Raw genomic sequence first — 13,439 nt, forward strand, 5'->3', positions numbered from 1 at the left:
CTTTCTCACGCGTTTTAGTTTAACCATTTGAAACGTGTAAGAGAGATTTCTTGCCTTCGATTAGGTCAAAACAAATTTCACGCTATCGGCTAGATCTTATTTTAAGGGTAGGGCTTGGATTAAAATCATTTATAAATTTGGGCTAGGTCCTCTTTTCAGGCTATAGGACTTATTTTCGGGGAAACACCGTAATTTAGGATTTTCCCCATTTTGTAGTTATCAAAAACTACGTGGTATTCTGGACTGATGAAACAACGTCTAAGGTCTCTTGTGCCTGATTCACTAATATCACGTCTACAGAAACTGGATTCCAAGCTGTTTCAAAGGAAAATGGGTCCAGGTAAATATATGAAAACAAAAAGCAAAATCTACAGAGTATAAATGTGTTACAATAAGTAAAATATTGTTGAAAATAGCTAAAATTAGGAATAAATTATTTACCTATACTGATTCTTCTACATTTTCATATGTTGTTTAAATTACCAAATCTACCTGAGAACTCGTCCAAGAGTTACGAGTCTATTTCCTCGGATCTGATAGCATACTAATTAATAATGCTTTCCAATAAACTCTCGAAAACACAATTATAAAATTAGATAACAGGTTGCATAGAAGGACAATTTTTTTAACACCGTTTTATTTGCCAGGTATGTTGAATTTGAATTTCATGTCGACTATGAAGGAGATGGAACTTATCATATTAGGAAATCAGACGATGGTATGTTGTGTACACAAAATGTATCCCAATTGAATGCTTTCAAAACGTCGTGGAAAGTTATTGATTAGCATAACAATGAAAAGTACTAGTAAACTCTTTTATTATTTTCCTTCTAATTTAAGACATTTGGTAATTTTTTGACACAAATTGAACGTTTGCAGAATTTATTCACCTCGAGCACGGAGAGGAAATGAACGGACTTGCGAATGAAGCGGTGTCAAATATGGGTAAAATTACTAATACATGTACATATATAATATAATATTCGATATATAGTTAAATTATTATTCTTTTGTTGGTCTGCAGTTAAACTCATTTAATTCTATTTGTTTTAATCAGACAACCTTTTAGACAATGCAGCTATAGTTTTTCTTTCTGACTATGAAAATTATTTTGCGGCTTTGTTATGTCCACTCGACAAATGTATGAAAACTTATATCAAACTTTTTAAGTACTGGAAGATATTGTAAATTATATTACCAAGTCGAAGTATTTGTTGTTGCATCATGAACTAGTACAAATACCGGAATATAAATACTCCTTCCATTGAGTTCAAACGTTTGTTCTCTACCCATTGTGGACATGAACAGCAGTCTCGTTTTGCCTTAGCTATATATATATGCAAGGTCTGGTGATATCAGAATTTTATCGAAAAAACTTGTGTGTTTTACTTTGTTCAGATCATCAGGTGATTCGTGGATTTTTTCCAAGTCCAAATCCAACTTTGTGACAGGTTGCAGCCTTCATTAACGTCTTGCATGATGTCGCAATATCTGCAAAATTTTCTCCTTCAACATGTCCAGAAACTGACTGAAGTCATTATTTGAGCTAACCAACTATTATTTATCAATGTTAGTTACATATCTATATATATATATATAGATAGTATATATATATATATATACTAATTTCATCAACAGTCCTCGATGTTTGCTATTATTCAGAATATTGTATTTTAAAAAATAACGCTGATTACGTTGTTTTATAATTATCTAAATATATTTTATCACACCCGTATATGAATGAAAATAATGACTAACTCGTAACCTGTAAGATAATATCACTATTTGACAATTTAGCCATTGATAAAAAAATGCTAAAAAATACGTTAAATATAATTACTATGACCAAATTTATTGTTAATTAGGTTTTGATTTGGGTATTTTGAGAATTTCGAAAAGTATTGATATTACGTAAAGCGAACTCGCCACGAATCAGCTTGGTTTGGTACAAGATTGTGTTGTCAGTTTAGTTCATGCGATGTGACTGCTATACGTTTCTTAATATAGACGCCGTCGGTAAAAAGTAATGGTCAGAAGGATTGGCAAGATTTACACACAAGCCATTCACAGATTCTCACTTCTCTTTTTATTCACGTTTCTATTGCAAAATATACTAATGGTTTTTAAAATTCGAAATCTTCTTTACGGTCGATAGAGTATAGTCAATGATTCGAGAAAATTCATTCCAGTATATATACATGCTCTTATCCTCTACGTTCATAATGGTCTCCCGGCAGCTTATGCATATACGTACGGTTTCACAAAACATTTTCATGCTTCCGAGTCTTATTCCTCTGTTTTAAATCATTCCTATTTTTACATGTCAATTTGTCGTACTATTTTCAATTTGACAAGCTGGATATTCATCAAGTACATCCGCTTGCTGTTGCCAACCTTCGTTTTTTTCAGAGCTCCAGAAGTATATGCACCAAGATAGCGCATATCCTGAACATAGTATTTGTACCAGGTTATGGTTCAGGTTGTGCGCCATCTTGGTGCACATACTTCGGGAGCGGCGTTTTTTTGATCCTGCTTAAATATAATTTTATCAAAATATTAAACCACGTTACAAAATATCATTTTGTTTTAAATTTTAGCATGAATATCAATCGAAAACAAATTTAGCACTTTGCCTTAGCCATGATCCATCACAATTATATATACCAGCTTGTCAACAGAATTTCGCAAGTAAAACCAGAGCCAACCTATTTTTAGAATGAGAGCTAAAAATGACAAAGTTATTAGTAGATTATCAGTAGCATTGTGCATTTCTTTATGTTTATATATTTATTGGTATTCGTTATTCACCATATACTTTCTTTTCATATAGTGGGTAAATTATTATTTACTGATAGCCTAATAAACAAATAGTGATATATAATTATCTATGATTCACCCTATGTGAGATACCTTGTGACATCAAGATGCCAAAGATCAGATGCCCAATCAACGAATGTGAATTTGAAACAGAGGATGAGGCCTCTATTGTTGCTGCATTGCTGAATTTACACGCTACCACACACAGCGCACAAAAAACTCAACAACCCACAACCCAAGTTGAGAAAGTAAAACGTTCAACCATCACATCTGCTAGCTCAACTGAAGAATGGACATATTTTGAATCAAGATGGACAGACTACAAAGCTGCCACAAAAATATTTGGCCAAGACATAATTTTCCAACTATTGGAATGCTGTGACGATCCACTGCGCAAAGATCTAACTCGCACCTCACCTAATCTTACAGGAAAATCAGAACAAGACATACTGAACGCTATCAAAGGAAAATGCCATGATCGCCAGAGTCAAGCTCGCCAACATGAAACAAGACAGAGACGAACCAGTAAGAAACTTTGGCGCCCGCATTCGTGGCCAAGCGACAGTCTGCCAAGCGACAGATTCCCAGTCCACAGACGCCATCAGCTCATATCGAAGGTGGCGATTCAAGTCAAGCCCACATCCGATAAGATGCAAGCCACATGTACTTACTGCGGAGAAACAGGACACGGCAAAAGTTCTCCACTGAGAATCAAATAACGTTCCTGTCCTGCTTTCAATCAGACTTGCTACCACTGCTTGAAACTACACCATTTTGAATCAGTTTGTAGAGGCAAAACATCGTCAAAAATGGTCAAACCATCACAGGAACCTGATGACATGGAGAACTCTATGTCCAATTCATTACGCTCAGTTTACAAAAATTCATCCAACGGAATGGCTCTGGACCACCACCCATATGTGCCAAAGTTGGGAAAAACGCAAGTCAGATCCACAGCTATTTTTTGATATTATGATCGACATACTGCCATCTGACTTTGCTAAATTGGGGTTTAAAAAGAATTTCAAACCCCAACAACAATGACTGCGACCAATAACAAATGGATACATATTCTTGGCGCCCTAGTTGCAAGATTTTCAGGAACAACTGATAACGGGAAAATAGTTCGTTCCCGTCAGATCATTTACATTACCGACAGCTCGGACAAGCTGTTCTTGAGCAGGAAAGCATGCATTGAACTCGTTTAATTTTTCAAAGATTGGCGGAGTCAACAGGGAAATGACATCAATTAACATGACGGACAAAACTTTGACAGGGACTAAAAATGGTGACATATAAATATGCACATGTCCCCGCCGCAAACTTCCCCCACCAATCCCAACGTCGTTACCATACTCGCCGAATGGGAAAAACGGACAGAAGCTACAGGAGTATCTAATCGAATAATACAAATCTAGCACTTTCAACACCTGCGAACACCAACCGCTCCCTATATGATGGACGGGCCGTCAATAAAACTTATGATAGACCCTGAAGCAAAGCCTGTCGTTCATCACACACCAGTACCAGTACCCCTCCACTGAAAAGAAGAGGTAAAAGCCGGCCTAGACAGGGACACTTATAGGACTATAGGATATTGGGTAAACTATCTGCTTTTGGTTAATAGATTACGTGTTTAAACTTAGTCACTCTAATCTTAAAATTAGAAGTAATATCTTAGTCATAAAATACGTAACAATTAGACGTACTGTAGGGCAGGGGTCCGCAACTACGGGGTCGCGACCCAAATTTGGGACGCGAAACCCCCCGCTCTGGATCGCGAAACAATTTAAATTTTCCATAAATATGAGCATTGCGTCTGTGTAGCGTATTTATGTATAACAACTTTATAAATCACTGATTATAATTATGAATGTTTCCCCGGGTATACACTTCCATATTTACTGTCGTAACATTGGCCAATCAGCATAATTGCAAAAATGAAGTAACAATAAACGTTTCAGAAGCGCTCAGATACTTTTTCCATTCAGACAGTCTTTCGTGGTTGTGGATATTATCTCGTTTTGGCAATTTTCGCGTGTTGTTTGTTAGTTTTTAGTTGTGTTTTGGTAAATATACGTCCTAATCAAATAACTGAGTCCTAATTCTTGAAATAAGAACCAATAATTTTGCAATGGTAGAGTGTAGATCCAAGAGGAAGAATTCAAGAGATCAAAAGTCGAGGAAACATTCGTTACTTAATTGTTCACATTGTTACATCCTACTACGTAGACTTTAGGTTTTCAAAATGCTGCGTACGCACCCTCAGGACTCCGTTAAAGACACTTAGACCTCCGCGAGCTATTCGTTCACTTGAAAACTGTCCTCGACCCACTGCCCTACATCAATCTACTTACCTATCCTCGACCCACTGCCCGACCTCCCTCAACTTTCCTATTCTCAACCCTCTGCCCTATCTCCCTCAACCTTCCTATCCACGACCCACTGCCCCATCCCCCAACTTTCGCATCCCCGAACCACCACTCTATCTCCCTGAACCTTTCCCCTCTTGACCTACTGCCCTATCTCCCTCAACCTACCTATCCTCGACCCACTGCCCTATCTGCTACAACCTACCTATCTTTGACCTACGGTGCTATACTATTCAGTACTATTATTTACTATCCGATCGCCACACTGAACTTTACTATCTTGCGACCAACTTCCATGGGTTAAACTGGTCGTGTATGCCAATGAGATGATTCAATCGTACGTCGACAAAACAGGATTGACGGCATTCGTATAATATGTAGGCTGGAATCTCAAATGGTAAACAATAACCATAATTGACAGTTTAAAAATGTGTTACTAATTGGGCTACTGATGGTTTCTTGCTGGGAATGACAGTTTTCTAAATTTTAACAAGCCGTTTTATGCCCTTAATAATTGGCAATGTCGTGAGTCTTGTGACAATATGATGCCGATCCGAAATGAGCAATAGTGCTACTGTTCGTATAAAGTATTTTTCTTTGACATTTTATAGTAAAAGCTGCGTCCTTTGCAGCTTCATAAGTTTCAGATAAGATAAGCTCAATTTTGGGACTACACGCTGGATTGGAGGGCAGTTGGCAACGCTAGCTACGACAAAACATTTCATGTCTTAAAAATAGTTTGGAAGGAATTACACTCACTAAGCGACTTATAGTTTTGACTGTTTTTGACTATTCAGCCTTCTCAGCCAGGTAAATAATTTTTTTTATATTCAACAAGGATATGGCAGAACATTCGTTGAAAAAGACTAAGCGTGCAAATATTCGATTTCTTCCTCCCCGTTTTGCCCTGCACGGAAATACAGGCGACATTAAATGAGTTTCTGAAAAGGAACTCAGATATTTCGATATCGAAAGGCCTGTTAAAATTTTAAAATCAGTGACTCCAAGCCCGATGCCATCAGTAGCCTAATTAGTAGCACATTTTTAATCCACTAATTATGGTTATTGATTACCAATTGAGATTCCAGCCTACATTTACGAATGCCGTCAATCATGTTTTGTCGACGTACGATTGAATCATCTCATTGGCATACTCGACCAGTATAACACATGGGAGTTGGTCGCAAGGTGGTAAAGTTCATTTTGACGGTCGAGTCGTAATTTTAGCGCCGTTAGGTTAGGTACTCAGTGGTATAGCGTCGTGGGTCAAAGATAAGTAAGCTGAGGTAGGTCGGACAGTGGGTCGAGGGTGGGAAGTTTGAGGCAGATAGTGCAGGGGATTAAGGGTAGAAAAGTTGAGGGAGATAGGGCAATGAGTCGAGGATAAAAAAGTCGGAGGGGATAGGAAGGTTGGGGAAATAGGAAAGTGGGTCGAGGATAAGAAGGTTAAGGGAGATTGGGCGGTGCGTCGAGGATAGGAAGGTTGAGGGAGGTGGAGCAGTTGGCCGAGGCGAGGGAGGCAGGGCAGCGGATCGAGGATAGGAAAGTGGAGGGAGATAGGGCAGTGGGTCGAGGATTTGAGTTGGAATGACTGTATAACTTCACTGGCTCCAAAGTCTAAATCAGAGGTCGGCAATCTTCTGTCGTTCGCGGACCAAAATAAAGGTTGCAAGTCATTGGCGGGCCGCACGTATCTTAGAAAGTTAAAAACCAAAGGAATGACCAGTAAATCACATTTTTCCACCCAGAAATTTCAAGCAGTGCGCGAAGACTGATTATTTGAATATTTTCAGCGTCATTAAACCATTTGCGCTCAGCATCAACTTTTTTACGTTCTGTTGCCATTTCTCTAATTATAATCAATTATAGGCTCAATGAACGAGTGAATGTGAATTATATACTTGTTAGGTTATAGTATAATTTAGTTTCTCAAAACAAATTTTGACACGTAAAGAATATATTCGTCAATAAAGCTGTTTTGATAATATAATTCAGTGAAGCGTCGCGGGCCGAATCCGAATGTGATTTGCCGACCCCATATTTAAACCCTCCAATGAAAGTTTGATCATTTTACTGTGTCGGTCGATATTTGTCTCATCACTGCATCTAGAAATCACTGATTTATGCATAGACCGAATTCGATATGAAAGTATCAAATATAATTGGCTTCATAACTGCAAACTCTCCCTTAACAACGAAATATTGCGATAATCCTAAGTGCTGAGAGAGCAACTCAAAAATACGATTTCAATCCATTCCTTGCTAGTAGACGGTTAAAAAAGTATTCCATGGTTGCCGTAGTGTAGTATATTAGTCAACTCGAAGGCGAGCAACGATGAACACAATTGAATTGATATGACAAGACATTTTAAATTCACGGGTCGGCCATGGATTGAGCGATGAGTGTTGCTCGGGAATTTTCTATTCTGAACCCCCTCCCTTATAGACAGGGTTGCCATACCGTGCTTATTTCTAAGATTTTTGCTTATTTTCTAGCCCGCGTCTTATAAAGTAACGATGTGCTTATTTCTAAGTAAAGTGCTTATTTTTGAGTCGCGTGCTTATTTGGTCTTAGAAACGTGGATGACCAATACTTGTTTTGCGTACAAAGCTTGCGTAGAAACGATGGACGAACTTCTTCTGTCAACAATGGGGTTTGCGGTATTTCCAGGCAAACTGTGACACACACAATAGTTGCTGCTAGTTTTTAGGAATACTGTTTTTAGGGACAAACTGCAATTTAGAGTAAGCGTAACCATGAGTTCTGTTTCGAACATGAAAAGAATTTTTTTTTATTAACTACTGCTATGGCGACATCGAGAAAGGTGGAAAACAGTAATCGGTGCCCACAATACTACCATAAAAACACAAGAGGCATTGTGGGAAACCAAAGTATGAGGACTTTAGGTTAGAGGTCGGCCGCCTGCGGGTCATATCCGCCGCACGGAGTAAAATAATCCGGCCCACAGTGCTCACTTAAACCTACGGATCGTTGTTATGTTATTCTTGTTCTTCATTAATAATTCGTTTTCCAATCTTTATGAAAAAAAATCGCTTTTGTTTTTAATGACTTAACCAAAATAAAATTTTCCTTGCGAAGAACTAGGATTAGTGATAGACATTTAGAAAATTTTGATTTTATCTAGTGTGTCACCTAGTGTCGCATTAAATATTATTTGTAAATATTTTGTATAATAAGACGACTTGAGTCAACGAGTTGTCGCAGTGTTCGCTCGCTATTAAAGTCCGAAATTTGAATTTCTAATCTGTATGAATAATGTGGTTCATCAGTCACCCGTTCAGTTTTTAACTTTCTTGAAAAAATATGTGCGGCCCGCCAAGATTCGTACCACTTGGCTTTGGCTCGGGAGCGACAAAAGTTGCCGACCCTTGTCTTAGAGATTGCGTGTGGCAGTGACTTCGTCTCTTTCCATAGCTTTTTGCAATTTTAGAGCTGCGTACAACGTAGTAGTATATATTTAGGGTACAACCATGTTCGAAGCGACTTCTAATGATAAAAAGTGGGAGACTCGTGTATGATTTCATGCCTATTTTTGGCTCTGGGTAGATGGCAACCCTGCTTATAGAAAACCATGGCTGCTGCGCCCTTAGTTATAAATAATGTTATATTTGAATCACTACCACATTTTGAAACCACCGTCGTCAAATTTTGTTAGTGATGGTAATGCTTGAAATAATAAAAGAACGATACTCAAATAGATGGACACGATAGCCGGTGCTCCTTAAGTATGCGTAACAAGATGGCGGACACCGGAACGTAGTATATGTACCACGTTGGGGTTAGGCCATAATTTCAGGTACAAATACTACGAGAGTATCTTGGCTAGTCCCCTAACTTGAAATAAAACAAAATAAGGAAAATTGGAATAAAATTATGGCCTAACCCTAACCTGATACACATAATTCGTCCCGGTGCCCGCCATATTGGTTTACATACTTCGGGATTACCGAGGTCGAATACTTAGTCATATATTAGGTGCATACGTTATGTGGTGTATGTGGTCGCCGAGTTCGCCATATTTCATTTTACTTGTATTGTATTATTTATCGACTGACGATTTGCTTGCTCGTTTTTATTATTTTCCTCCGCGGGACCGCACTCGCTAATTTCCATTCTCTACCCAGGTTTCTACCACCACCATTTTTATGTTTCTTGGCCTGCTGTCATGCCCTGCCCTGGTGTATCAGAATCTAGCTTTTTCAATAACGTCACGCATGACAACCCACGACTAGGCTAATTAACTCTCAAAAATTACAATACACATACTGGATTGTTTTAAAGGAAGTGTTGTTATAGCTGAATGGAAGTCGTTCATCTGAAACTATCGTTTGCGTTTGCTTTACAATTTTACAGTATTCGTGGAAATAAAATGATATCTCATTTTAGCTCTTGATCATTTTCGTTTTTTCGATAAAAATGCGTAATTGCGAAAAGATGCGTAAGATAATTTGAGAAGTGAATCCGCGAACCAAATTTCTTACGTTCAGTCAGCTTTTTCATCCTTCACAAACAGATTCAAGTTATTATTTGAGTATTTTATTTTAACCGGCCAATATCGAGGTATATGTCGTTTGACTGATTCGAATCTGCCAATTAGTCTAATTCTAAACACTGAGCCCATTGAAAAATCGTCTATGGAAATTACTAGAGTGCAGATATTTCTGTGGTGCCCATTTTCATTATTGCCAGAAGCACCTGATTCTATTACTTAATTCAGTGGTTCCCAATCATTTACGGTAACACGTCCTAGCAGCCACAGCCTGTCGGTACTGGACTATATATGTTTCTTTCTTCTGACAGCATTATCCAAGTCTTCATTACGTTTCATTCCACTGCTCTTGACCTATAAATAATAGACTACAATCTAATTTACAAACGTTATTGCGATTATTTTGCAACTTTGTGATTCTTCCGAAACTATGCCAGCAAAAATTAATCAACTGAAAGTAGGCTACCGTACGATTTGGGCACAGATAACAAACGTCAGCTTCAATAACAGATTCATCGTATGACATGGAAACTACAAGATTGCAAAAAATCTTAGCCCTCTGCTTCAGGCAAATACTTGCTTCACCTATGTTTGAATATTGTGACAAAAAACAAGCATGGGGGGAAATGTTAGAAGTCTTTCACGTTCATTATTATTCTGGTAATTGTAAATAAAATTGCAAGCTGGTTCATATTTTACACAATGCCATAAGTTTATAAGTTATATATTTCCGTAGTATGTGAACTGGGTTAAGCCATACCTTCATTCAGATTTTCCTTATTTTATTTATATTTTGAAATCGGGCTGCCTGTGTTGGCCAAGTAAAAATACTCCTTAACATAGGTTTTGTGTCCTTGATGTAAAGTGGCCCAACAAAATTAGTTACCTCCATATTTGTACACACACTTCTGGAGCGCCGTTTATGGGGCTTGATCTGGCATTTTAAAACCTTGTGCAAGTTTGAATGCCTGACATTGGGTTAAATAACTATCTTAAGCAGAGACTAAAATTAATTGATTACCATCTCGACGTAACATGTTACAGACGAAGTTTCTTTGTTTTATTTTGTATGTATTTGACAGGGTTTATTTCAAGATATCGGTCATTGAGCTTTGTTATTTGGTTGACCGCTCATAAATTACTCCCTTTTTGGAAAATATCTGTTTGTGGGCATTAATAGGCCTGTCGGCGTAAACAAAACCCTTTATAGGTCTTTTATTTTCCTCTCATTCTTGTTTATTTATTATTTTGAATCATTGCCAGTCGGCTGTTTACTATTTATTTAGTGTTAGGAGTTTGATTTATTTTGCATAATTTAATGTTGCTATTGTTTGCATATTTTAGAACAAAGTATGTTTTAACCTGCCTGCTGGGTTGGTCGTAAACTTTAGCAACTCTCAATATTACTATATCCATTTATTGGGCCCTCTACATTGCAAAAATTATTCACACGTCTATATCTACGATACTGGAATCATTTGTTTTTATCACCACACAATTTTGTTGTTTCATTCATCACATTTACTTGTCGGTATTTCATCGACTGCAATATATTTCAATCATATTCAAAGTGGTGGACTTTTTAATTATCGAGAAATCTGGCAGGTTATACATCAAAGGAAGTTAATACCGCAAAATATCACCGCCCAACACGTTATAGGCTTCTTGTAGAATGTAGATCCTCATCATAAGTACTAAGTCGCTTATACCCTACATATCATATTGACACACTCTGTTGTATTGCTCAACATATATGTACAAAACTGCGTGTCGGAATTGGTTGGTATAAATTGTCACGTTTCTGGTTTAAACATGGAGATCGTCGCCAAAGTGACCCTAGAAAGAAAATTTTCTATAGAAATGATCACTTGCACAAGTGTACATGCAGAATGAGATATACTTATGGTGGTGTCTCTCTTTTGTCAAATATAAATTTTATTGGGTCTCCTCAAGCACGACTCTCTCGTCAAATATTTATTTTATCTGATTCTTCCCAAGCACGAAAAACGAATCCCCGCTTTATGGTTTTTAACTGGCTATACTCCGTCATGCTAGTCAGCAATTTCTTTGGTGTATCTACGTTCACCCATGCATGAAGTTACAAGGTAAAACTGACCATGCTCACTTATGCATGACGTTACAAAGTAAACTGACTTAGTGCACTCATGCATGACGTTAAAAAGTGGAACTGACCACGCTCACTCATGCATAACGTTAAAAATGTGAACTGACTTCGCTCACTCATACATGACGTTACAAAGTGAAACTGACTAAGCTCACTCATGCATGAATGACGTTACAAAGTAAAACTGAATACGCTCACCGACGCATGAAGTTTTATATTAAAACTGAGTATGTTACAAGGTAAAACTGACTACGCTCACTCATGCATGATGTTACAAAGTATACCTGACTATGCTCACCCACGCATGAAGTTACAAAGTACGCTCACCCCATGCATGAAGTTACAAAGTACAACCCCATGTATGAAGTTCCAAAGTAAAACTGACTAAGCTCACTCATGCATGAAGTTCCAAAGTAAAACTGACTACTCTCACTCATGCATGAAGTTACAAAATGCGTGAAGTTACAAAGTAAAACTGACTATTCTCACTCATGCATGAAGTTACAAAGTAAAACTGACCACGCTCACCTATGCATGAGGTTACAAAGTAAACCTGACTATGCTCACTCATGCATGAAGTTACAAAGTAAAACTGAATATGCTCACTCATGAATGAAGTTCCAAAGTAAAACTGTCTACGCTCTCCCATGCATGAAGTTCCAAAGTAAAACTGACTACGCCCTCCCAAGCATGAAGTTACAAAGTAAAACTGATTATGCTCACTCATGCATGAAGTTACAAAGTGAAACTGACTATGCTCACTCACGCATGAAGTTACTAAGTAAAACTGATTCGCTGACCCATGCATGAAGTTACAAAGTAAAACTGACTATGCTCACTCATGCATGAAGTTACTAAGTAAAACTGATTCTCTGACCCATGCATGAAGTTACTAAGTAAAACTGACTATGCTCACCCATGCATGAAGTTACAAAGTAAAACTGACTATGCTCACTCATGCATGAAGTTACAAAGTAAAACTGACTATACTCACTCATGCATGAATTTACAAAACTGACTATGCTCTCTCATGCATGAGGTTACTAAGTAAAACTGATTCGCTGACCCATGCATAAAGTTTCAAAGTAAAATGACTATATGCTAATCATGCATGAAGTTACAAAGTAAAAAATGACTATGCTCACTCATGCATGAAGTTACAAAGTAAAACTACCTATGCTCACTCATGCAAGAAGTTACAAAGTAAAACTGACTACGCTCACCCATGCATGAAGTTACAAAGTAAAAGTGCCTATGCTCACCCATGCATAAAGTTACAAAGTAAAACTGTCTACGCTCACTCATGCATGAAGTTACAAAGTAAAACTGACTTGCTCACTTATGCATGAAGTTACAAAGTAAAACTAATTGAACCTAATACGCTTACTTACTCATGCATGACGTTACAAAGTAAAACTGACTACGCTGACTCACGCATGACGCTATAAAGTAAAACTGACTATGCTCACTTATGCATGAAGTAACAAAGTAGAACCGACTACGCTCACCCATGCATGAAATTCCAAAGTAAAACTAACTACGCCCTCCCATGCATGACGTTACAAAGTAAAACTGACTATGCTCACTCATGCATGAAGGTACAAAGTAAAACTG

At 37.7% G+C, this 13,439-nt stretch overlaps 1 long non-coding RNA gene across 1 annotated transcript; it reads left to right on the top strand.

Moving 5' to 3' along the window:
* The first annotated feature begins 214 nt into the window (after nt 1-214).
* On the top strand, nt 215-1,585 carry LOC144420870 (uncharacterized). Its single transcript, XR_013474775.1, has 3 exons — nt 215-340; nt 880-945; nt 1,399-1,585. It is a non-coding gene; the product is annotated as an uncharacterized LOC144420870 (long non-coding RNA).
* The last annotated feature ends 11,854 nt before the right edge of the window (nt 1,586-13,439 follow it).

The sequence above is a fragment of the Styela clava genome, chromosome 3 (assembly GCF_964204865.1).
Source record: "Styela clava chromosome 3, kaStyClav1.hap1.2, whole genome shotgun sequence".
Taxonomy (NCBI): Eukaryota; Metazoa; Chordata; class Ascidiacea; order Stolidobranchia; family Styelidae; genus Styela; species Styela clava.